The sequence below is a fragment of the Pongo pygmaeus genome, chromosome 2 (assembly GCF_028885625.2).
Source record: "Pongo pygmaeus isolate AG05252 chromosome 2, NHGRI_mPonPyg2-v2.0_pri, whole genome shotgun sequence".
Lineage (NCBI taxonomy): Eukaryota > Metazoa > Chordata > Mammalia > Primates > Hominidae > Pongo > Pongo pygmaeus.
In genome coordinates, this window is record NC_085930.1 from 113351914 (window position 1) to 113378267 (window position 26354).

The 26354-nt window shown below is 42.3% G+C and overlaps 1 pseudogene; it reads left to right on the plus strand.

The window, feature by feature from the left end:
* The first annotated feature begins 4973 nt into the window (after window positions 1-4973).
* On the plus strand, window positions 4974-21677 carry LOC129032899 (phosphoglycerate mutase 1-like; annotated as a pseudogene).
* Window positions 21678-26354: the final 4677 nt, after the last annotated feature.

The following is a 26354-nucleotide window of genomic DNA, read 5'->3' on the forward strand; positions in this document are numbered from 1 at the left end:
ACAGAGCAAAACTCTGTCTAAAAAAAAAAAAAAAAAGAGGGGCCTTTAACCCACTCTGTCTTAGGAGAGACTCTAACTCCTCTAAATTGGGCCTTTAACACAATCCCATCCTTTAGCCAGGTAAAATATATCCCACCACTTATACAAAGTCAGCCAAATGGTGCTACAGTCTCTTTCCTTTCGGTCGGGGGTCTCCTCAGTATAGTCCCTGGAAAGGGGTCCCAATCCAGACCCCAAGAGAGGGTTCTTGGACTTTGTGCAGGAAGGAAGGAATTTGGGGTGAGTCCATAGAGTAAAGTGAAAGCAAGTTTATTAAGAAAGGAAAGGAGCTGGGCGCGGTGGCTCACACCTGTAATCCCAGCACTTTGGGAGGCCGAGGCGGGCGGATCACAAGGTTAGGAGATTGAGACCATCCTGGCTAACACAGTGAAACCCTGTCTCTACTAAAACTACAAAAAATTAGCTGGGCATGGTGGCGGGCGCCTGTGGTCCCAGCTACTTGGGAGGCTGAGGCAGGAGAATGGTGTGAACCCGGGAGGCAGAGCTTGCAGTGAGCCAAGATCGTGCCACTGCACTCCAGCCTGAGCAACAGAGCAAGACTCAGTCTCAAAAAAAAAAAAAAAAAAAAAAAAAGGAAAGGAAAGGAATAAAAGAATGGCTACTCCATAGGCAAAGCAGCTTACTCTGTCAATTTCTGATATTTTAAATTTTCTCACAGAGATTGTAGATTTGTCTATTTGTTCTTTGTATATCTATCTTTTTTATATTTTAAAACTTTACTGTTAGGTACATAAAGTTTCACATATAATTTTTCTACCTATTAAAATGTATTTATCTCCCTTTTGGGTATTCCTTGAGTGAATTTAGCGTAATGGAAAACAAAAGAAGCAGGGACTCAAGAAATGGCCCTGAAGGAAGAGACTGAGGATGCTGGAGAAGCAAGCACTAAGATTTATGCCTGAGAAGAGCTATAGCATTAAATACCGTTGAGTGCAAGCCCCCCAGTGTCACCAGTGCAACCTATTGATAAGACAATTTTGAGTAGATTGTTTTCTGTGGTAAGGAAGAACACCACTGCAACAGAGCTTTGGCTGTCTTCAAGGAGCAAAGACAAAGTTGGATTTTATTGAGAATTGGGTTTCATTTAAATCATGGCCAAGTGCGGTGGCTCACGCCTGTAATCCCAACACTTTGAGAGGCTGAGGTGAGTGGATCAACTGAGGTCAGGAGTGCGAGACCAGTCTGGCCAACATGGCGAAACTCCATTTCTACTAAAAATACAAAAATTAGCCGAGCATGGTGGAGGGTGCCTGTAATCCCTGCAAGTCGGGAGGCTGGGACACAAGAATCACTTGAGCCCAGGAGGCAGAGGTTACAGTGAGCTGAGGTTGCGCCACTGCACTCCAGCCTGGGCGACAGAGTGAGACCCTGTCTCAAAACAAACAAACAAAATTAGTCCTTTCAATGAGATACTTGATTAGGATTGAATAAGGATCATGACATAATGGTTTACAATTGGTGGAAACAGGATGGTAAGGATTTTGAGGTGATGGGATTGGAGAATCTTAGGAAGTAAGCTATCTGTTGATGCTTCTTATGAGGTATTTTTCAGGATGATGAACTTTCAAGTTATTTTCCTGCACTGGAATCTCCTAGCATGGCAAAGTAGTGCAAATGAATATGATAGAAAAGCAAGGTCGTGTTAGTGTAGACAGTAAGCTGTATGTGTATGTGTGTTCACACACACGTGTGTGAGTATTCATTTCAGTTCCTCAACACAAAACCTAGCTGGGCCATTTCTCACAGTGGATGCAGACCTCCAACCTGACTTCAGGGCAACTGCTGACTCTGGGTCCCAAGGCTTCCAGTTCTTCCCTCCCTACATGAGTAGGTTGATGTTCCACATCTTCGTAATTCCCGTAAAGTTATTGAGGTCAACAAAACTGCAATTCCTAATAAACAAGTTCATCTTAAAATAGAAGCTTAAGACTTTGAGCAATACTGCTCATTTTTTATCTGAAATGGATGTCCTAATAGACATAATCTTTTGTCCATTACAGACAAATTAGATTTGGAGTTTTCAACTCCTATTTTATTCAGTACAGGCTTTCAGTTACAAATGATTAGTGGCTGTAATTGTCCTGATTTCACCAGATAATGCTTCCATTTTTAGGAAGCAAAGGTTTCCTGGTAGATGTGACACTCTCCAGTTGCTAAGCACAATTTACAGCATTCAGCTCATTCTCTTAATGTTTCTGACAAACCCCAGGCATTGTTGAGAAAGATTCATCTTACAATGTGGCTTTAATTTATTATTATTATTATAATATTATTATTTGTTTTTTGGCCTAAAATGGTCACCAAGGTACTAGGGCAGTCTTTTTTTCTTTTTTTTTTTTTCGAGATGGAGCTTCACTTCATCTCCCAGGCTGGAGTGCAGTATACAGTGGTGCGATCTTGGCTCACTGCAACCTCCACCTCCCAGGTTCAAGCAATTCTCCTGCCTCAGCCTCCCTAGTAGCTGGAATTACAGATGTGTGCCACCATGTCCGGCTAATTTTTGTATTTTTAATAGAGATGGGGTCTCACCACGTTGGCCAAGCTGGTCTTGAACTCCTGACCTCAAATGACCCACCCACCTTGGCCTCGCAGAGTGCTGGGATTACAAGCATGAGCCACAATGACCTAGGGAAGTCTTAAAGAGAGTTTATATTTATCTCTCTTTATATATATAATATATAATATATTATATATAATATTGAGAGATATATAATATATTATATATAATATATAATATATTATATATTATATATAATATAGAGAGATATATAATATATCTCTCAATATATTACTATAATTGCTATTATTTTGCTTTCTGGTCATATCACTTAAGTAATTGAATAACTGGAAAACAAATTGAGTAAACGCTGCTATCCAATACATAGATAGAAATTATACATTACCTAATGAAAAATGTGAACAACATCATCTTCTCTGTAGTGAGATTGTGGTGTCCCACCAAAATGCCTTCCCCAAGGCCAGTGGACCCACCCAGTTGCTGAGAGTGTTGGTGACTGATGGCTTACAGCTGCCCCCGTCACAGAATTGCTCTGGCAGAACAGGAGCCATCTGGCCTGGAATATTTCACCCTCAGCCCATCCATGGCAGCCCACAGTCATTGAGTGACTGACATCGGGGAACACAAAGTCCACCCTCTTGCCTCAAGCTGGGACTAACCCTGTAGTACAATTCATGCTGAGAGCTTCCCATGAGATAAGCAGAGGCTGACACCAGCTGAGACCAATTTCGTGCTTAGCTCTTCCCCCTCCATCCTATTTCTTTTTCTCACCTTTCTTCTAAGAACACTCCCTCCGTAAATCATATGTATCTAATCCTTGTCATCTCAGTCTCTGCCTGGAGGCAATCTGGCCTACGACATTCCCTGCACCAACTGTTGTGTGGGAATTCATGAAGAAGACAGGGACTAGTCTGGCTAGAATCATAAAAAAGTATATTGCCCTTAAAATGCAAACTCTATGAGGGCAGAGAGAGTGTCTATTTTGCTCATCAGTGTTCCTAGCACTCAGCACTTAGCACAATGCATGGCACATAACAGATGCTCAAGAGGTGTCTTAGTTCAGGCTGCTATAACGGATCACCGTAGACTGACTTATAAAGAACAGAAATTCATTTCTCCTGCTAGGTCAAGGAGCTAGCAGATTCAGGATTATCTGGTGAGGGCTGATGTCTTGATTCATAGATGATATCTTCTCACTGTGTCCCCACATGGCAGAAGCGATATGGGAGCCCTTTGGAATCTCTTTTATAAGGGTGCCAATCCCATTTGTGAGGGTTCCACCCTCATGACCTAATCACCCCTCAAATGCCCTCACCTCCTAATACTATCAAATTGGGAATTAGGATTTCAACATATGAATTTTGGGGTGGGGAGACACAAGCATTCAGTCTATAGCAAGAGACATCATGAGATCAGGCTATGTGGTATCTCAGGTCAAGCTTTATGGAGTCACTTTTATAAAGATGCACAGTATAGGACCTCTGTGATAGAATATCTTGTTTTTGTCTATCCTGAAATTTTAGCTTTCATTCTGGGCAACCACCCCTCTCTGTCTTTTGGTTCAGCTGGGGCTGACCTTACCCCAGTCACTGCCTAACAATGAAGACAATACTGAGAAAGGAAGAGCTGAGGGCATCATTTGAGCTCCTAGATTCAGGTGTGACTGAAGACAGCTATAACTGTGAATCTTTAGTTTAATGAACATATAAACTGTCTTGTTATGCTTAAGTTAATTTGTGTTGTGTTTCTGGCACATGTGATCAAAACAGTCTGGACTAATAATACATGCTTCTATCTACATTGCAAAATATTTTCTCATTCAACCTACCCCCATCCCTGTAACTAACAGCCTACATCCCAAACAGCTGGGGAGGAGAGAAGACAGCTTACCTATGAAACCTGATTTTTCCTGCTGAATGAGAGATACTTATGCAGGGGAGGGTGCATGTCTTCAGGCATTTTATCTGATGATATCTGCATCTTTGATCAGTATCTGAAAACCCCTTGTCCAGTTCAAAATATTCTACCTGACCTCTGGGACCAGAAAATACTGCACAGAATCCTAAATCAACCTTTCTTATGTTTACCTCAGAGAAAAAGAAGTAGGAGTTATATTGAATGTGCTTAGGTAGATTTGGTTTAAATTGCTAAATAGATCAAGAAAAGGAAAATCACCCCCAAAACATAAAAACCTAGAACTGGTCAGTGAGATTTGGCCATAAAAAAGCTTTAATGAACTTTTCTTCCTAAGTAAGATAAACTGGTGGAGCCAACTCCATTTAGCTTCCCACTAGAGTAAGGCTTAGGAGACAATACAGTGAAAGAGCCACAACCCCACAATTCTAATGTGTCGGCCACAGCCCACTGAGCTCCCACACGGATCCAACAACTGAACATGAAGAACGGCGGCAGCAGTTTCATTACAGGAAAAGAGGGGGTATCAAGGTACCGTCCTCTTCACACTACGTACATTGTTCGTTGTAACAAGAGTCCTGTGGTGGAAAAACAGACTGGGTAGAGAAAGTTGGTGCCACTGATTCTTTCTTTGGCTTCTTTGCCCTAACACTCAAATGCCTGGCTTCTTCTCCCTTTTTAGTTGAGTACTTAATGTATTAAACTATGTGGAAGTACAAAGGAGAGTGTTAGTGACCATTTCTTTGGCGCAGATTTCGCTAGAGAAATCAGAAATGCCTTCTAGAACAATCTGGTTTGTCTCAACTCCATTTGAATATCTTCTTTTAAGGCCTATGCTATCAAAAAATGTTTTGAATTCCTGTAAAGTTGCCTGATAGACTCAGTAGAAAGGTTTTTGTTTTGCTTTTAAAGTAAACGAGAGAAATTGATTCCAAGTTGAGTTAAAGAAGGGCTTCATTAAGGAATCAAGTGATGTTCAGGGGTGAGTTATAGAGTGATGAATATTCCTTAATAATTGAGTCTCAGAGGCCAGGCGCGGTGGCTCATGCCTGTAATCCCAGCACTTTGGGAGGCTGAGGTGGACAGATCACCTGAGGTCAGGAGTTCGAGACCAGCCTGGCCAACATGGTGAAATCCTGTCTCTACTAAAAATATAAAAATTAGCTGGCCATGGTGGCACACACCTGTAGTCCCAGCTACTCAGGAGGCTGAGGCAGACGTGCTTGAACCCAGGAGGCAGAGGTTGCAGTGAGCCGAGATCATGCCACTGCACTCCAGCCTGTGTGACAGAGCAAGATGCCATCTCAAATAATAATAATAATTGAGTCTAAGAACTTATTGTGAAGATTTGACCAGAAAAGTGACAAAAATGGCTACCTGTGGGAAAGTTCTAATACACGTTTTGGTTAAAAAATATTAGAAAGAAACAACCTAAATATTCATAAATGATGATGAATGGACAAACAAATTGTGGTATATCCATATAATGGAATATTATTCAGAAATAATAGGAGAAAGGAAGGATGTATACATGCACAAAGTGGATGAACTTCAAAAGCCAGGCACAAAAGGTCACATATTGCATAATTCTATTTATATGAAATACCCAGAATAGATCAATTCATAGAGACAGAAAACAGATTGCTGGTTGCTAGGCGCTGGAAGGAAGGGTATGGGGAGTAACTGCCTAATGGGTATGGGGTTTCCCTTTGGGGCAATGAAATGTTTTGAAACTAGATAGATGCAGTGGTTGTACAATATTGTGACTATTAAATGCCACTGAACTGTTTCCTTTAAATGGCTCATGTTATGATATGTGAATTTTATCTCAACAAAAACAACAAATGACAAGAAAGGGTATCCCTACCTCTATTATCAACCCTCTTAAGGAGCACGGCAGGGACAGGTGTATTTCCTGGGCTTAGTGCTGCAGTTGGAGCTTCTATCCCAGGCGTCATCCAGTCTGGGTAGGAAGAGCCTCTGGTTTGTGGTGTGATCAACCTTGATAGCCCTCCTTGGATCCCTGTTCTGAGCAAAGCTGCCTGGCCCCACGGCCCACCACGAGCAGTTTCCATCTATTCCTTGCCCTGAACAACTCCCAACATGGTATCCACTAATTTGTTGCCAATCTCCAGAATCACAAGCCTCAAAAATTAACAAACATGGGGTGGGGATGACAGTTTGAGGAAAAGAAATGTAAAGTTGTCAGAGGCCAGTGACTAAGAATAACTCATTGAATGCTTTCACACACTTTCATACACTAATTGTGAGAATGTAAATTGACTCAACAATTCTAGAAAGCAATTGAGCAATGTGTTTCCAAAGCCTTTAAAATGATCATATCCTTTGACCTAATTATTGCTCAACTATATATTTATTCTTAGGAAAGAGATGTTAATTTGACAAAGAATCAGCTACATGGAGGTTCAGTCAGTGTTATTTATAATAGCAGAAAATTAGAGACAATCTAAAGCCCCCCAAAAGGGCAATATTGTGATATATCCATGAAATGCAATACTGCTTTGGTTCTCTAGCAATGATCACTTACTATCTCTCACGGAATTTGTGATCAGGAACTCAGGCAGCAGGGAGTGGGGATGGCCTATTTCTACTCTGTAATGCCTGGGGCTTTAACTGGAAGACCTAAAGTCTGCTATCTTGGAAGACTTGTTTGTTCACGTGTTGGCAGATGCTGATATGAGCTAGAGGCCCAAGTGGGTCAGTCAGCTGGAACATTCACATGTGGCCTTTCCATATAGACCTGACTTCCTCACAAATGTGGTTTGGTTCCAAGGGCAAAAAACAAAAAATAAAAAACAGAGCCATGTTGTCTTTATGAACCAGACTTGGAAGGCACACAGTATCACTTATGCCACATTCTGTTGACTGTGGCAGTTACAAAAGTCTGGCCAGGTTCAAAGGGGGGAAACAAAGACCTCCCTTCTTGATGGAAGCACGTGAATGTCACACTGTAAGAAGAGCATGTGGATGGCAGATATGTGGCTGTGGGTATACTTGGAAAATACGGTGTGACTGTAACTAGTCATATCTTAAAAGAATATCTAATGGTGTGGGAAAATGTCCATTATATGTTACAAAATTAAGAAATCAGTTTACAAAGCAGTATGTACAGCATAAGCCCACTTTGAATGAAAAAGGTATAGTCACAAATACTAACAGTGGTTCTGTTAGGGAAACAGGAGCCCAGGAGAGCCAGAGTAACATCATTTTAATATCAGCTCCCTCTTGGGACTAACAAGGCACATTCCTTGTGGGTCATGACACATAGTCATAAGATATTCACCGTTGAGGAAACAGTTTAAAGATACCTGCAAGGACACACTCCTACAACAATGGAAAGTCCAGATGTCCCAATACCCATGACCATATATGCTTTCAAGATAATTATGCTTTGATGTACTTGCACACTAAAATGTCAAGGATCGTTTTATGTTTTATTTTTCTTTCTTTCTTTTTTTTAGGGACAGGGTCTCACTATATTGCCCAGGCTGGTCTCAAACCCCTGGGCTCAAGCGATCCTCCTGCCTTGGCCTATCAAAGTGCTGGGGTTATAGAAGGATAGTTTTCTTTAACTCAACAGAGTAATAAATTTTGCCATGCTGTCCGCCCACCTGCATGTAGACATACCTTAGCTTAGCTTTTATGTAGACTAGACCCTATATAAGAAAACCTTCAAAACAAAGACAAGGCAGTCTTCCTCTTGCTTTCTGAGGATGCCCTACTCTGTAACTGAGTAGCTTTCAATAAACTATCTCTTCTCACTGCACTCTGCAATGTACCTTGAATTCCTTCTTGTGTGAGATCTAAGAACCCTCTCTTGGGGTCTGGAATCAATATCCCTTTTCCAGCAACAGTTCTCTCTAGGATGTGGAATAACAGGAAATGTTTAGTTTCATCTTTATTATTTTCTATATTTTCCAACATTTCCAAAATAAACATGTATTAATTTTATAATTAGATAATAAAATAAAAATAAAAATACCTAGTCAGTTTTTTTTGTGAGACAGAGTTTCACTCTGCTGCCCAGGCTGGAGTGCAGTGGCGCAATCTCGGCTCACTGCAACCTCTGCCTCTAGGATTCAAGCCATTCTCCTGCCTCAGCCTCCCAAGTAGCTGGGATTACAGGCATGCGCCACCATGCCTGGCTAATTTTTACATTTTTAGTAGAGATGGGGTCTCACCATGTTGGCCAAGCTGGTCTTGAACTCCTGACCTCAAGTGATTCACCTGCCTCGGCCTCCCAAAGTGCTGGGATTATGGGAGTGAGCTACCATGCCCGACCATTTTTTTTTTAAATGAGCTGCTCTGCCTTAGGATACTTTAGAGATTCTTTACCTTAGTGTGTCATGTATCTTCTGCCCCACATTTCAGAGAATGGTAGGCTTTCCTCATGTTGAAGGCCAATCCCACAGCTAGCACACCTGTTCTTGCCTTCACTGAGGGACTTTACTCAATTGGTTACTCCCTGTCTCTCCACTGTCTTCATCCTCTTCTTTAATCCTTGATCTTGCCTCTTTGTTTAAAGGTATTTTTGAGTGCCCAAACTTTAAGAATTAAAATATTTATTTCACTTCAATATCTACTACTCTATCTCTGCTCTGGAAAGAATCATCTACACTGGCTTTCTCTATTTTCTCACTTCCAATTCTTTTCTCAGCTCTCCACAATATGCCTTCTGGCCTCACTACTCAATTTAAACTGCCCTGGGAAGGGTCAACAGTGGCTGCCGGATTATTAAATCCAGTGGAACCAGAGGTCACAAACTGGGGTCTGTGGGCGTGCTCTTGTCCATGAATAAATCTGGGCTTCACAGTGCTTTCCAATTTTTGAGTTGATTTCAACATTCGAAAATTGGGAAAGTCCATACAAAAATGCAGAATTCCAGCCTCTCTTTAAAAATTGGAAGCTCTAACAATACTGGCCCCACCTTCTTGCATGGAATCAGCCTCTTGAGTAGACTAGTAGCTACCTCCCAAAGAGGATACCTGCTCTCCAGCGCCCCTTAGGCCCCACTTGGGTTTGGCCTGTAGATATTTATAGATTTGGACCTGTAGATATTTGAGCACATTGGCTTTTGGCTTATGGATATTTGAGTTTTAGGCCTTCACTTTTATTAAAGTTAACTTGTGTCATTATCATCGAGGTTAAGACTAAAATTGTGTCTTTGTTGCTGTAGATATTTGAGCACATTGGCTTTTGGCTTATGGATATTTGAGTTTTAGGCCTTCACTTTTATTAAAGTTAACTTGTGTCATTATCATCAAGGTTAAGACTAAAATTGTGTCTTTGTTGCTGTAGATATTTGATCACATTGGCTTTTGGCTTATGGATATTTGAGTTTTAGGCCTTCACTTTTATTAAAGTTAACTTGTGTCATTATCATCAAGGTTAAGACTAAAATTGTGTCTTTGTTAGTGTTCCTCCAAAAGCAGACACTGAGACTAGGATTGGGTGCAAGTAGTTTATCTGAAAAGTGATTCCTAAAAGCTTGGTGAGAGAGAAGGGAAGTGAGTCAGAGAAGAATGAAAGCCAGTACAAGGTGAATTAATGAGCTGGAGGCTAGGGCAGTCACCTGGGGCTCCCTCCTGGGGGACCTTCTGAGAGACATTCTGAGAGAAGTGGAACCAATAGTTGAGGAAGCTGGGGTGTTTGTCCACCAGCTCCTGTCCCTCATTGGAACCACTCCTGGAGCATTAACTCCCTGGCACTTCCGGGCAATCCTGCTGACTTGCCGCACATGCCCACAGCCAGAGAAGGGCCTGTCAGAGACATGCAGATGTGTAGGGTAGGAAGCTGCGGGCCTGTGGGAACTGTAGGTGACTGCCAGGTGCACAGTGGGCAGGGCCCTGACAATGTCTACAGAAAGCTGATTTCATCTCATTTCCCCATCATGCCTGGCACGGAGTTAGCACTTCATAAATGTGAGTGGTTGGAAGTTCTTGGTTTTCTTATGCTTCCCCTGATTACTTCTTATTGGAAATGGGATGAAGTTAAATGAGTAATTGTATAATCCTAGTTTGTTTGAGTCTCCCTGTGTAGTTGGGGCGGGGAGGGGAGGGGAGGAATTACTGAAATCATCCATCCTCTGCCTATAGGCAGATCACAGCTTTCCTTGGGAGCACTCTTGTTGGTTCCCTGAGTACAGTGTTGGATTTAATAGTCAGGAAAGTCTATTTTTACTTGGTGATGCCTCTGGGTGTTCTTCTGCAAGGTTCTGGCCTGGGTCCAAGTTGCTGTGGCACTGATTCCCAGCAGCATGTGGCCACAAGGATAAGGCATGAGTGAATTAAAGTTTAATTAAAGGTGAAACTCCAATATGGATGGAGCTGGCTGTCTCCTGCTGGGTAATTAGTGAGGCGAGGGTTTGAAAGGGCAGCACAAAGATCCCCGCTGATGTCAGACTCTCCTCCTAGGTATGTCCTCTTGGGCAGTTTTATGGAACACCTTTTTTCCGCCCTGGCAGTAGAATAGAAAGATGTTGTAAACTAGTAGTGGAAACAAAGAACGCCAATGTGGGTGGCCTGGGGTAGCAACTGCAAGTGGCTTCTCATAGGTTCATCATCAAATCGGTTACCATGACTTGCAGGCTCCTCCTCCTGAGCCCTTCAAGCAGCCATCTGGGAAAGACCAGGTGGAAAGGCGTTCTTGGGCACAGACCTAACTTTCATGGGTGTCAATGAGCGTTTTGTTCTGTGGTCTCCCTATTGTGGTGTAGGTGTGAAGTGGAGGAGGGTCAATTTCTCAGCTTCTGTCCCCTTCAGGGGGTATACTCAGAGCTGCATATTGGACTTCCCTGACCATTTTATCCAGAGCAGAACCAGGCTCCAAGGACCCCAGCAAATGGAGTGCGCGGACCTTCACAGTAATATCAGCAGTGCTAACAATAACTATACCGATGAAGTTCAGCAAGCACTCACTGTGCAGAGTGCATGCTCAGGCAGTTATGCATCATCACACTCACTCATTCACTCCTCGCCGCAACACCGCAACTCTGCCGGCACTTGCATCTTCCTTTTCACTCTCCAGGCCTAGTGATTTCTCACAAGGCCAGCTGAAACAAATCTCTGGCTTGCTCATTGCTTTGCTCTCCTCAGGGTCCCTCATGATCCCTCCTTTCAGACAGCTGCAGCTCCTACCACCAACGGCTTGATTATTTTCTTATTTCCCATCTCAAATTTCTGAAAGCAAGAACATCCCAGTCTGCTGGGACCTGAGACTTATGCAGTCTTAGAGACCCCCTTTAAGAAAGGAATAAAAGCATATGAATGAATGCAATACTAGGCTCAGGGGCAAGGAAGAGGCCTGGACAGGCGAGGCACCAGAAAGTCCCAGTGTGTTTGTTTCAGGGTGAGTCGGCCTCTGCTAGAGTCTAATAATACATTTTTATTCTGGTGGTTGGGGTGGAGTGGGGTGACAAGCCATGGTACCAAACCCAGTTATTAAAAGCTGGTGCATTTGAGCATGGTCCCTGTCTCTGATGTTCTCCTCTTAACCATGCAAGGAGACCCGGTCTTCCAGAGTGGACTCAGCCACCTCACCATCTCATGTGTATTCATCCAGAAACTGGGCTTGAGAGAAACTTCCCTGGAGCCTTGGGCTAAGAAGCATGCACTCCATGGAGTTCTGCAGGCAAAGGTGCAGACATGAGGTAGGGAATCGTCAGTGGCCATTTGGTGTCCCATACAATCCTTGTTCCTTGTGTGTACAGCTCCCTTAAAGATGTTACGGAGATAAGGGATGGCTGGACCCAGCCAAGTTGGGGGCATTTGTAGGGTTCATGGACCCAGGCCAAATTGTTATCTTAAAACTATTGAAATCTTTCCATGGTTCCTAACACCCATCTCTGATTATTTCCCTAGCATAGATGCCTGAATGTGAAAAGATATGAACATTTTAAGGAGCTTGACATAAAATTTCATTTGCATGAAATTCATTCAAATGTCATTTCAGAAAGTCGTACCAATTCACATTTTCTCCAAAGAGATGTGTGTTTCCACTGCACAGTGGCTTCACCAACAATGGATGCCACCATTTAAAATAATTTTATTTATTGTTTTTTCTCTCTATACAAAAGTAATAATGATGTTCTTTATAAAAATTTAAATGTTGACAGAAATATACAACTGAGAAAATGAAAGCCCTCCCATTCCTCCCATTCCCTTGGGTAGCAAATGCAGAGTGGCTTCTCCTAGGTTCATCATCAAATCGGGCACCATGACTTCCAGGCTCCTCCTCCTGGGTCCCTTAAGCAGCCATCTGGGAAAGACCAGGTGCAAAAAGGTTCTTGGGCATAGACCTGACCTTCATGGGTGTCAATGAGCGTTTTTCTCCCAACTATTCAGAGATAACCCCCATAAACCATTAGATGAATATTTACTTATGCAGATATCTTCTGTGTTTATGTTATGATGGAATTTTGGGGCTTTATTTTTTAAACAAAATGATGTCACACCAGATATACTTCTTCAAAACTAGCATTTTTAGTGTTCCGTATGGATTTCTTCTGGGCCCTCTTCTCTATACATTCCTAAAGAAACCCATTCATTCATGGCTTTAAAAATATTCTGTGGGCTGATACCTCCTGAATTTATGTCTTCTCTGAGCTCCAGACTTACAAATCCAACTAGTTGCTTGACATCTCTGATTGGATGTCTCTTAGGCATTTAAAACTTAACATGTTCAGGGCAGGCGTGATGTCTCACACCTGTAATCCCAGCACTTTGGGAGGTTGAGGTGGGAGGACCACTTGAGCCCAGGATTTTAAGACCAGTTGGGCAACATAGTGAGACCCTGTCTCTATTAAAAAAAAAAAAAATTCAACATGTTGAAAATGGAATTCTTGTTTCCACTCCTCAATCCTGTCTTTCTACCCCAGCCTCCCTCATTTTAATAATATCACTCCCAGCCACCCAATTTCTAAAGATAAAATCCTGGAAGTCATCTTTTCCTTGCCACTTATGGCCAACACAACAGCAAGTCCTGTTAGTTCTATCTCCAAGCGAGTCTCTTGTCCATCCACTTCTCTGCCTCTTTACCATCATCATTCCACCTGTACCATTGCAGTAGCCTCTCATTGGCCTTTTCGCCTCTGCTCTTGCTTCTTGTATGTTCGTCTCTCTGACTAACAGCCATAATCAGCTTCTTAGAATAAATCTAATTGTTCTGCTCCCATGCTTGGAACTCATCAATGCCCTCACATAGCATTCATGCATCTTGCCATGGTCTGTGAGGCCCTGTCTGATTGGCCTGCTTCTCAGCTTCACTCCTCTCATGCCAACCTATGTCCCCATCCTGTGCTCCAATCACTCAGGTCCACTGCTTTCTCACGGGAAGACTTTGCATTTGCCAAGCCCTCCTTCTGAAGCTTGCCACCTCCCACTCTTTGCCTGCCTAAATCCTTTTCAGTTCTCATTGATTTAACCATTCTCCTGTTGTTTCAAAATTTTCATGTTATAAACAATAGTGCATTGAACATCTGTATGCATTCAATTTTGTCCCACGGCTTGATTGTTTACTTGTCATAAATTCCCAGAAGTGAATTGCTAGAGGGAAGGGAATTCTTATGTTAAATTTTGGTGTGCACAACATTGTAATGTCTTCGTGATCCTGCTGATTTTCCTCCCTATATTCATCCTCCCAGGAGAAGCAGACCTCAGATGAGGGTTTCAGTGCATGTCGTTTCCCCTGTTGCCAAGCAGGAAGCCCCACTCTCTGCCTTCCAGGAGTGCAGATACCCCTTGGATGGAAGCCTGGAGGCCCCTCCAGGCCTGCCTGCAGCCCTCTGAGTCAAGGGCTTTGTAGGGGTCTGTTTGGTGACTGGTCTTCCCCATTTTCTCCTTCTTCCGTCTTTCACTAGAGTGTTGGAGCTATCTTTCTAGGCTGCCTTTGGCCCCATCCTTATGATAGATAACAGAAAAATGCTGCTGTTTCAGACAGATAGAGGGTACCTTTTTCTAGTTTCCAGAATGAAGGCAGGTTTTTCCATATTTTTATATTCTGTAGACTAGTGTTTCAAACATGCCTGATCTCAAGAATCCTTCTGAGCACTTGTTAAAAATGTTTAAGCCCCTCTCCTCCACAGAGATTCAAGTTCAGGATCTGGGAGATGACAGGTATTAAGAGTTTGTGTTTTTCAGTGTCCTGGTAATTTCAATGATCAAGGAAATTTAGAAAATGATTCCATAGGTCATTTCCATGAGGCACTAGAAGTAGCTCCAGGTGTTCAACTCCAGTATTCACATTGCCATTTTATGCGTAAGTCTCACATTTCCTAAAAAGCATAACCAAGCACTTTCTATGGCAAGGCATTGAATTTGATGCCATACACATCATCTCATTTTGTGCTGAGAATAGTCATTCTGATCCGAAGCACAATTATCCTTAAGTTGCTGCTGAGAAAACTGAGGCTGTGGGAGACTGGCTGGCTTTGGCTTGATCAGGCCATAAAGCTGGAAAGTGGTAGAGCCCGAATCTGAATCCAGGGCTTCTGATTCTGAGTCCTGGCATGGCAGGCCAGGTCTCACTAACAGCTGAACAGGCAAGCCTCCATGACAACTGTTTCAGCACTGACTGAGTGGTTAGGTTAAATATTAAAAGCTAATAGAGCCATTCTCCTTATGCAAAGGCTGGAATGTAACAAAGCCCACCAAGAGTTTTGCCTAGGCCTTTCCTGGGCCTTGAAGCCTGACACGATAATGAAGGAATTCTTAACAGGACCCATGTAGGATTAAACAAGTTGTATTGGGGGTCTGAAGAAACTCCCCAGACCTCCACAAACAAGTTTTACTGGGCAGGGGGGTGGGGAGGATGGTCTAAAGGAACTCCTCAAACCTCCATGATTTAGCAGGAGACAAGATAAGGGTAATCACTCCGGCATCTGGACCCATCTAGATTAAGTAAATTTATTGAGGCTCCAGAGAAAGGTCTTCAAAACTCAGACCTTAGTTATATTAGAAGAAGTTAACCACTTATGTCTTTAGATGAATGCACACTTACACGTAGACATATAGCTTAGAAGATATATAAACAATGGAAAGCTTTGTAATTTTAAGTTGGTCTGGCTACCCGGTTACAGAAATAAATTCTCTTCTCTCCCAGTTCATCTGCATCTCGTTACTGGGCCTCGAGAATAAGCAGCCCGACCCTGAGTTTGATCTGGGAACACTGGGGCATCTCTGAATCAACCACATTGATGCCTGTCAGTATGCCACTCTGCACTGCCACAAACCTCTACTCCTCAGAATGTGGCTGGCAAACCCAGATGGCCGGTATCCCCTGGGAGCTTGTTAAAAATGCAGAGCCTTGGGCCACTCCAGGCCTCCTGAGTCAGAATCTGCATTTTAATAAACTTGCCTGGTGACTCTCATTCATATTAAAGAATAAGAAGCCCTCAGGAGGCTGCAGAGGGATTGGAGCTCAGGTCACTTAAGAGAGAGAGAGAAGGGAAATGAGTGTGTGTGTGGGGGTGGGGATGGGGGGCAGGCGGGTGTGTGTGTGTGTGTGTATGCTTGTGCACACAGGCATATGTGTAGTTTGGAAAGGTCTAACAGTTCAGAGGCACCATGTCCTCCCTCAGATAACATCACTTCCACATCCTATTTGTTGGAAAATTGTTCCCAACTAAAGGCTAAGATTTTTAACTCTTGAAATTGAGTTATGTGCGGACTGCTCATTTGTGATCCAAAACGTCAGCCGAGAGACTGCACCAAGAGAAACCTCTCCAGGGAATGGCTGAGTAGCTTTCGCAAACATAGGGACACAGGAAAGCAAGTGCTTCTTCCTTCTGGGAGGTTTCTAGACTTCTGGAATGAGAGGTCCCCTGAGGGTGCATTGCCAGACATTTCTCTGCATCTTTAAAACCAGAGTTTTTATTTGTTATGTTTTTTTCTTGAGTGCCTAGAGGATCTGAGAGTTTAGCCAGTATCATATAACCTCTCAACTCTTCTGACGTTGGACCTTTTCTCTGAAACAAACTCAAAGACAAGCAAGCAAATTAGATGACTACAGCATACAAAAACATAAAGGCTGGACCTAAATGGGTCAATAGCACCATCTCTTGGCCATGTGTGAGTACTGCATCTACCAGTTTTCAACTAGTGAAAGTACAAAACACACCTGTGGATTTGTGGTTAACTACAGCAGAGTAAAAATATCCCTGCCACACTGTGAGGTATAGAAACACCCAAGATAATGAGAAAGTGGAAAGTTAATGCTGTCTTCAAGGAAATCAGTTAACACCTGATTATATCCATATGTAATATTTGAATTAGTTTTGCCCCAAGTGGTGAAAACGAACAAAGTTGAGGAGGATGCCAACAGCACTGAATATTTCTGAAGGCTTTGAGCAGGGCGATAGACCACAGAGCTCCCCAAGGAGTGGAGGACACCTTATTAAACAGGCATTAGAAAATAGTTGTATGTGGGCCGGGCGCGGTGGCTCACGCCTGTAATCCCAGCACTTTGGGAGGCCGAGGCGGGCGGATCATGAGGTCAGGAGAACGAGACAGTCCTGGCTAACACGGTGAAACCCTGTCTCTACTAAAAATACAAAAAATTAGCCGGGCGCGGGGGCGGGCGCCTGTAGTCCCAGCTACTCGGGAGGCTGAGGCAGGAAAATGGCGTGAACCCGGGAGGCGGAGCTTGCAGTGAGCTGACATCGCTCCACTGCACTCCAGCCTGGGCTACAGAGCGGGACTCCCGTCTCAAAAAACAAACAAACAAAAAAAAAACGAAAATAAAATGTTTGCACGTGAATGTTAACAAAAATACTAAATATCAAAATCTGCGGGCTGCGCAAGAGAAATTTACATCCTTAAGTGCTTACAATCGAAAAGAAGTTAAAAGTTAATGGGCTAAGCAACTAAATTGAGAAGTTAAAAAAAAGAATATGCAAAGAAAGTAGGAGGAAGAAAACTCATAAGGGAAGAAACTAATAAAAGAGAAAATAAGCATGTAATCGGAAGAATCACTAAAGCTAGAGGTTGGTTTTTTGAAAAGATGAAAGAATAAAAACTGATAAGCCTCTGGCAACACTGATCAAGAAAAAAAAAAAAGAGAAAAGTTGCCAAAAAAAAAAAAAAAAAGGAGCTATAATTACAAAGGGTTAGTCCCAGGGTTCCACAGCTCTGCTTGTAAAAAGACAATTGAAATTCCACATTAGATTGCACCGTTTCACATTTTCATATCCTTTCCTCTTTGATTTCCATAAAGATAGCATGACCAATGTTTTCTCCCTTGATATGTAATAATGAAAAGCTAACATTTGTTAAATGCATATTATGTGCAAAGCACTATGCAATAAAATCCCCACAATGAGTCCCTGAGGCTATCATCATCATCTCCACTTTATAGGTATGGAAGCAGAGGCTTGGGAGATATATCTCCACTTTATATATATGGAAATGGAGATATCTCTCAGTTTGTTAGAAGTCAACAAACTGAGGCTTGTTGATTTCTAATATAGCACAGCTAGAAATCAACAGCACCAGGATTTTGACTGGGCGGTCAGGGCTTAGAGCGTCTCCTGGTCACAGGAGCTGACAGCAGAGCCAGGACAGAATCTAGGCCTTTTAGCAAAAAGTCCTCATGACACCAACACTGCCTGTGCCAAAAAGGCAATTCTGAATAATGTTTTATTTTTTTCTCTCCCTCTCTAAATTGAACAAGGATGTGCATTGCAACTCTGGAATCCATGGAGGCAATTTTGGTCCTTGGACACAGGCACTAACATGGCCCTGACCACCTGGGGAAAATATCCAAGGACCTTAAGGCCAAGTGGCCTCTAACTCAGGTCTCTCTCTGGCATGCTTTGGAAATGTCTCTCTAAATAGGCTTTTGTCCACTGTTACTGGGCTAACCTACTTTTAGGGGCTTCAGGTTAAAACCTGAGGCCAACTGTGGTGCTGCAAATACTATTTTAATTGGAATGAGCTGCTTAATCAAAAGTTCTTGGTTCAGTGTGTGGTTCCTTCAAGTGCCATGATTCCTGTGTCACATTAAATCCAGGAGCAGCAAACTGTGGATCTCAGACTAAATTCTGTCCTACCTATTGTTTTCATATGGTCCAAAAAGTATAGTTAACTATAGTTAAGAAAGGAATTATCCCCCATTTAAAAATGGTTAGTGAAAAAAAATCAAAAGGTGAATAGTATTTTGTGACATCTGAAAGTTATATAAAATTGCAATTTTAGTGTCTATAAATAAAGTTTTATTGGAACACAGCCACATTCATTCATTTATATTCTCTATGGCAGTTTCTTGCTTTAATGGCAGAGTTGAGTAGTTGCAGCAGAGATCGTACAACCTGTGAGCCTAAAATATTTACTATTAATATTTACAGAAAAAGTTTGTGTTAAAGTATCATTACAGAACTTTATTTTATTTTTTCCTATTCAACTTTTATTTTGGATTCAGGGGGTACAAGTGCAGGTTTGTGACCTGGATATACTGTGTGATGCTGAAGTTTGGGGTACAAATAATTCTGTCACTCAGGTGCTGAGCACAGTACCCAACAGTTAGTTTTTTGACCCTTGCCCTCCTCCCTTCCTCTCTACTCTAGTAGTCCCCAGTGTCTATTGCTGCCATCGTTACGCCATGAGTACCTGATGTTTAGTTCCCACTTATAAGTGAGAACATGTGGTATTTGGTTTTCTGTTCCTGCTTTGATTTTCTTAGGATAATGGCCTCCACCTGCATCCATGTTGTTGCAAAGGACATGGTTTCATTCTTTTATATGGCTCCATAGTATTCCATGGTGTATATATGCCACATTTTCTTTATCCAATCCACTGCTGATGGGCACCTAGGTTGATTCCATGACTTTGCTATTGTGAATTGTGCTGCAGTGAACATGTGAGTGCATGTGTCTTTTCGGTAGAATGATTTGCTTGCTTCTGGATGAACACACAGTAATGGGATTGCTGAGTCGAATGGTAGTTCTGTTTTAAATCTCCAAACTGCTTTCCACAGTAGTTAAACTAATTTACATTCCCACCAACAGTATTATAAGTTTCCCTTTTCTCCACAGCCTCACCAACATCTGCTGTTTTTTGACTTTTTAATAATGACCATTGTGACTGCGGTGGGATGGTATCTCATTGTGGTTTTGATTTGCATTTCTCTTATGATTAGTGACAATGAGCATTTTGTCATGTTTGTTGGCCGCTTGTATGTCTTCTTTTGAAAAGTGTCTTCTCATGTCTTTTGCCCATTTTTTAATGCAGTTCTTTGTTGTTGTTGTTGTTGTTGTTTTGTGTGTTTAATTGTTTAAGTTTCTTATAGATTCTGGATATTAGACCTTTGTTGGGTGCATAGTTTGCAAATATTTTCTCCCATTCTGTAGGTTGTCTTGTCTGTTTACTCTGCTAACAGTTTCCTCTGCTGTGCAGAAGCTCTTTACCTCTCATTTGTCAATTTTTTTTTGTTGTTGCAATTGCTTTTGAGGACTTTGTCATAAATTCTTTCCTAAGGCCCATGTCCAGTGTGGTATTTCCTAGGCTTTCTTCTAGGATTCTTATACTAATTTAGATTTAATAGAAACCCATAGCAAGAAAAACAAGAAAAAGAAAACATTTTCAAAATGAATGTTGTTTATGTTTACATATTTTTAAATTCTCTCTCTCTCTTTTCCTAGCAGAGGAAAACCCAATCATTGCGAGATTGCAAACACCTGGGCAGCTTACTTGGTTTTTATCATGGAGCTGCTCTGCCCTCAGGCATTTGGGGAGAAGAACTCTGGCTCAGGCTGGGATTTTAGGAGCCAGGTTGAGTGACATAGTTGGGCTAAGTAGTTTATAGTGTTGATATAAAGATGAGATTGGGATACCATGAACTGGGAAGATGGCTAGGGCATTCAGTCACCCCTGATTCAAGACCTCCCGACAAGGTTCCTGAGAAAAACCTATTACAGGACACAGCCTCAGATGAGAGGCAAAATGATGCTTTGTAACTAGCTGAACTGGAAGAGACATAGACAAGCCAAAACAATCTTGGAAAAGAACAAAGTTAGAGGACTCACATTCCCAATTTCAAACTCACTACAAAGTTGCAGTAATTAAGACAATGTGGTTTTGGCATAAAGATACATAAACAGATCAGTGGAATAGAATTGCAAGTCCAGAAATAAACTCTCATCTACGGCCAATTGATTTTCAATAAGGGTGCCAGGATGATCCAACGGGCGAAAGACTAGTCTTTTTAACAAATGGTGCTGGAATAACTGGTTATCTACATGTACAAGCATAAATTTGGATTCCTACCTTATACCAATACACAAAAGTTAATTGAGACTGGACCAAAGACTTAAATGTAAGACCTAAAACTATACATTCCTAGAAGAAAACGTGAATGAGGAATGACTACTAATGGGTACAACGTTTCTTTGGGGGGTGATGAAAATATTCCACAACTGATTGTAGTGATGTTGTACAACCTTGGGAATATACTAAAACCACACTGGACTGTACACTTTAAATAGCTGAATTTTTTGCTAGGTGAATTATATCTCAATAAAGCTGTTTAAAAAGACCTTGTGGCAGTGGCCTAGATGGATCTGGGTTGATCAGCCTGATACTTTTCTGTGAGGCGTGGTGGCTTGGGCAGTGGAAAAAAAAAGCCATCTGGACCGTCTGCACAGTGCTGGATGCCATTGACCAGATGTGGATGCCTGTAATGAGGACTTGGAATGAGTGCCACTATGGGGTTCTAATTGGCCTTAATAAAGCAGAAGCTGCTGCCAAGCATGAGGAGGCCTCGGCAAAGATCTGGAGGTGCTCCTATGATGTCTCATCACCTCTGATGGAGCCCAACCATCCCGTCTAAGGCAACACCAGTGAGAGTAATCAGCTACCCTCCTGTGAAAGTCTGAAGGACACTACTGCCATAGTTCTGCCCTTTTGGAAAGAAGAGATAGTTTCCTAGATCGAGGAGGGGAAATGGGTGCTGATTGCAGCTGATGGCAACAGCTTTCGGGGCATTGTCGAGCATCTGGAGGGTGTCTCTGAAGAGGCTTCATGGAGCTGGACCTGCCAGCTGGTATTCCCATTGTCTATAGATTGGACAAGAACTTGAAGCTCACCAAGCCCATGTAGTTCCCGGGGGGGGGGATGAAGAGACTGTGCATAAAGCCATGGAAGCTATGGCTGTTGGGAGCAAGGTCAAGAAATAAAGGCCAGCAGATAGATTACTGTCCCAAGGAATGCCCTGTCTGCCCATCCCTTCCTCCGCACTTCTGCATATGTCACACTGACCACTTCATAGTCATTTTTTTTTTTTTTTTTTTGAGATGGGGTCTCGCTTTGTCAGCCAGGCTGGAGTGCAGTGTCACAATCTCAGCTGACTGCAACCTCCACCTCCCAGGTTCAAGTGATCCTCCAGCTTCAGTTTCCCGAGTAGCTGGGACAGTAGGAATATGCCACCATGCCTAGCTAATTTTTGTATTTTTAGTAGAGATGAAGTTTCACCACGTTGGCCAGGCTGGTCTCAAACTCCTGACCTCAGGTGATCCACCTGTCTCAGCCTCCCAAAGTGCTGAGATTACAGCCGTGAGCCACCGTGCCCAGCCGTAGTCATCTTAAGTTGTAGCTGCAGATGGGGGACCAGTGGCTTCCATTTTCCTTTCAGCCATTGTATCTCCTACACCCACTCGCTTCATACAGCTGGGTTGGAATAGCATCTCTGGGGCATGGGTTCTCAGTCCACACTGAGGGAAGGCTTCTCTTAGCCAAGAGAGTTCAGTGGTAGTAACTCTAGGTTTTGCCAGGGCTATGTTTACTAGGGACCAGCTTGAGAAGGGGAGAGGGAGGAACCATGCTAAGGTATGACCAATGAAGAAGCAAGAAGCAATGAAGCAAGAGCATCTATTTGACCCCAGGAGCCAGTCCTGTGCCCTTCTGTGGTTAGGTCACTGACTTGGGCGGTGGGGTTAGTCATTTCAGTGGAAGATAAAAGTAACCTACATAGTAATGTTAAAAAAAATCAACTATTTCCTCCCTGACACTACAGAAGCTGGCTTTAGAAGGTTTAGATCAATCCTCAATTAAGTTTATGTGTTGCATTTACACATTTTTTATGTATAATATCTATATATAAAATATAGATATATATAATTTTTATCTATATAAAATACAGATATTATATATAAGTGCAACACATACGTGTACATATATGTTTGTAAAAGTAAATGCAACACATAAACTTCACACATAATTCAACACAGAAACTTAAATTTTGTCTATATATGTGTGTGCATATATTTGTGTGTATGTGTATGTATATACACACTATATATATACATATATATGCGCTACATATATACATATATATGTATATACACACACACACACACACACACACACATACACATACACATAACCACTTTGGGGTTTCTAGTGGCAGTTGAAATAGTTAGTCCCACGTATGGTCATCAGAAAGTAAGCCATTCCTCACACCAGCATGGGATACGCCTTTTGACTTCTAAGGGTAGAAGTGCATTCTGCTGTATATTTTAGAGTCCTTCCCCTGCCTTGTTCTGTGGCAGTGAAATGCCTCTTGAGCATGTCTAAATATGTCTTTCAGCGTGCCTGATTTCTTAATCGTGTTCTACTTGCTTTGCCCTGTCACATGGTCCCAGCATTCTTTTTCAGAATAACTGTACTACATTTTTTTTCTAGTTTAGTATAATAAAGGATTGATATGCAATAAAAAAGTCAAGATGATAAATTTTATGTTATGTGTATTTTACCATATTATTTTTTCAGAGACAGGGTCTCACTCTGTCACCCAGGCTGGAGCGTAGTGGTGTGATAATAGCTTACTGCAGTTTCAAACCCCTGGGCTCAAGTAATCCTCCTGCCTCAGCTTCCCGATAGCTGGGACTATAGGTGTGTGCCACTATGCTTGGCTAATTTTTAAAATTTTTTATAGAGACGAGGTCTTGCTTTGTTGCCCAGGCTGGCCTAGAACTCCTGGCTATAAGCCATCTTCTCGCCTCTACCTTACAAAGTACTGGGATTACAGGTGTGAGCCACTGCACCCAGCTTATTTGACCAATTAAAGAACCTTATTTTTTGTCCCAGTCACAACATATCTTTCTGGGTTTCTTTGATTACCTTTATAGTTTTGCCTTTCACAATTAGGTCTTTAATCCATTGTAATCCACTAGTGTTTGTGGTATGGAGTAGGGACCCAGCTTTTTCTTTATTGAGCCAAATTTCCTAACACCTTCAACTAAATAATCCATCCTTTTCCCCAGGGATACTTCTTGCATATGTAGAATGATGTGATAAGAAGATAACTAAGTCTCAGCCAGCATCTGGGCAAGCTAGGCCACTAGGAAAATGTCAGCAAAGAACATAGGGGCCTAGAACCCAAGTCTTTCAAGGCCCTGGTAGAATATGTCCCTGCCAGGCATTCATTTTTCCAGCTTCCTTTCTCCTGGAACTGAATTCCCTTCTTCTTCTCCTACTCCAGGGGAGAAGCATGAAAGAAAGAGTAAGGAAATGGCTTACCAGAAATAATTATGTTCAAGCAATCCTATTACAAATATCTATTCTCTTCCCACCTCAGATACACAGGCTGCAAATATCTTCAAAATGGAAAATGACCCACAGATACGTTATATATAATAGATAAGTCTGGAATTTCCCAAAGGGTGAGTGGTGGTCACAGGGAGGGAGATTTACTCATTTGTTCAACAAATATTTATTGAGCACCTATTGTATTTCAGACCCTGATCTAAACTGGGTTGGGAGGTACAAAGATATCTTAAGTTGGGTTCCCCCAGAAGGCTATGATAAGGATGTAAGTGCTGGTAGTTTATTTGGGAGGTGATCTCAGAAAGCATAGGTGGAGGTATGGGAAAATGAAACAGAGAAGGGAAGGGAAGGGAGCCAATAATTGGTACTTTATTGACAGGTTACTGTTATCGGCAACTGAGGTCCAATCTTGCTGGGAAATCCTGGGAGTCAATGTAGACCATGCTTCCATGCTTTTCTTACCTGAGGGTAAGCGAGCTGGGATACTTATATAGCGATTTCCACCTGCCATTGATTGAAGGTTGCTAGTGTGAGGGGTGCAAGGGGCAGGTGTTAACTCTTTGGTATTTCCATCCTGCCCCAGTCTCAAGTATTTCCATCCCTTGCATGCTCCTGGGGCCAGGGAATGCCCTCAAGCAATGCTTGCAGTTGGACACAGATGCTTGCAGTTGGAGCATCTAGGGCATATGTGTGGGAAAGGTGAGTGCCAAGGGATATGGGTGAGGCACTGACAGCATCTCCTACAAGTATCTCTTGTATACCTTACATGTTAGTGGTAGGGAGATGCAAGGTAAACTAGCAAAACAATGAGCAAGATGTTGTTAAATAAAGATAAGTATTATTAAGAAAACAAAATACAGGGTGCTGTGTTAGGGATGGGTGGTGAGGGACTTATTTAGATTGGGTGGTCAGAGATGGCTTTCTTCAGATGAGGTTTGAACTGAAATTGAGGGACAAGAAGGGAGATGGGGAGCAGGACAGAGTATTCTGGACCAACTGAACATGGAGTGTAAATGCTTTAAGGTTGAAGACCAGTGGGTCTGGTAGTGTAGTGGAGAGTCAGAGAATAGATGGCAAGAACAAGGGATAGGCAGGGAACAGGTGATGTGGCATCCTGTAAGCCACTGTAATATGTTTGGAGTTAATGTCAAGTGCAATGAGAAGCCTTCGGAAGATTTCATGCAGAGAACTGACATAATCTCACTTGAATTTTGGAGAATCCTCAGGCTTCTGTGTTGTGAATGGATGCAAGAAGACCAGCTGGAGAGCTACTGTAGTAATCCAGGTGCAAAACAATGGTGCTTGTGAGGTGCACTAGTCAGAAGTTGCGGGTAGGGGAAAGGATGGATATGATACATTTTGCAAGTAGAAACAATAAGACCCCATTAGATAGGATGGGGTAAAGGCAGTAAAGGAAGGGAAGATTCAAAGATAAAGTTTTAGGTTTGAGCAATTCTATGGATGGCAGTGCCATTTACTTAGATGAAGCCGACTGGGGAAAGAGTTTGGGGGTAAAGAAGCAGGCTCTTTCTTTGTTTGCTGAAGGGAATGTGAGATCAATGGTTTTCTTTTCTTCTATTTGAAAGACGGGCAGTACTAGATAATGTTTCCATCTGATGAAAATGATCCAGTAGAGAGGAAGAAATTGATGATTCAGAAGAAAGGAGGTAATTACAGTGGTATTTTATGGAGAAAAGGAGATGGTACCCAGGACACAAATGGAGGGGTTTGTTTTGATGGGTGGAGAAAGTGTACTTCATGCCTTGTACGGGAAAGAAGACAGAGTATGCAACATTGCCTCCAAAGGGTAGATTTAGAGGTGGAAAAATGAAGACGGTCAAATATCTCAATGACGGATAAGACCAAGCCTTCACCTTGCTCAGTGGAGGATGGAGGGGGAACCGGTAAAGGGAAAGGAAAAAAGAAAAGCCATCTTCCCTACCGCCACCCCGCCCCCCCCCCAGCTATCTCCAGGTGTTATGTGCTGTTGTGGAGCAGTCAGATAGTTAGGTTGAACAAGGATTGCATTGGGGTTTTGTCAAATGAATTAAAAAAAAAAAAGGAGAAAGGATCAAGAGGAGATGATATTTGCAAGGGGTGTGATTGTGATGGTAAGCCAGCGAATCTATGCTGGGTCATGATGTCTGTGAAAAGAATTATATGAGCTGATGCATGTAGAACTCTCAGAGCAGGACCTACAATATAAGTGCTGAAAAGGAATTAGCTATTTTTATTATTAATGTAAGAGAAGTGAGAAAATGAGGGGCAATGCTTGATAAAAATGTAAAAAGGCCCAAAGGATCTGTTGT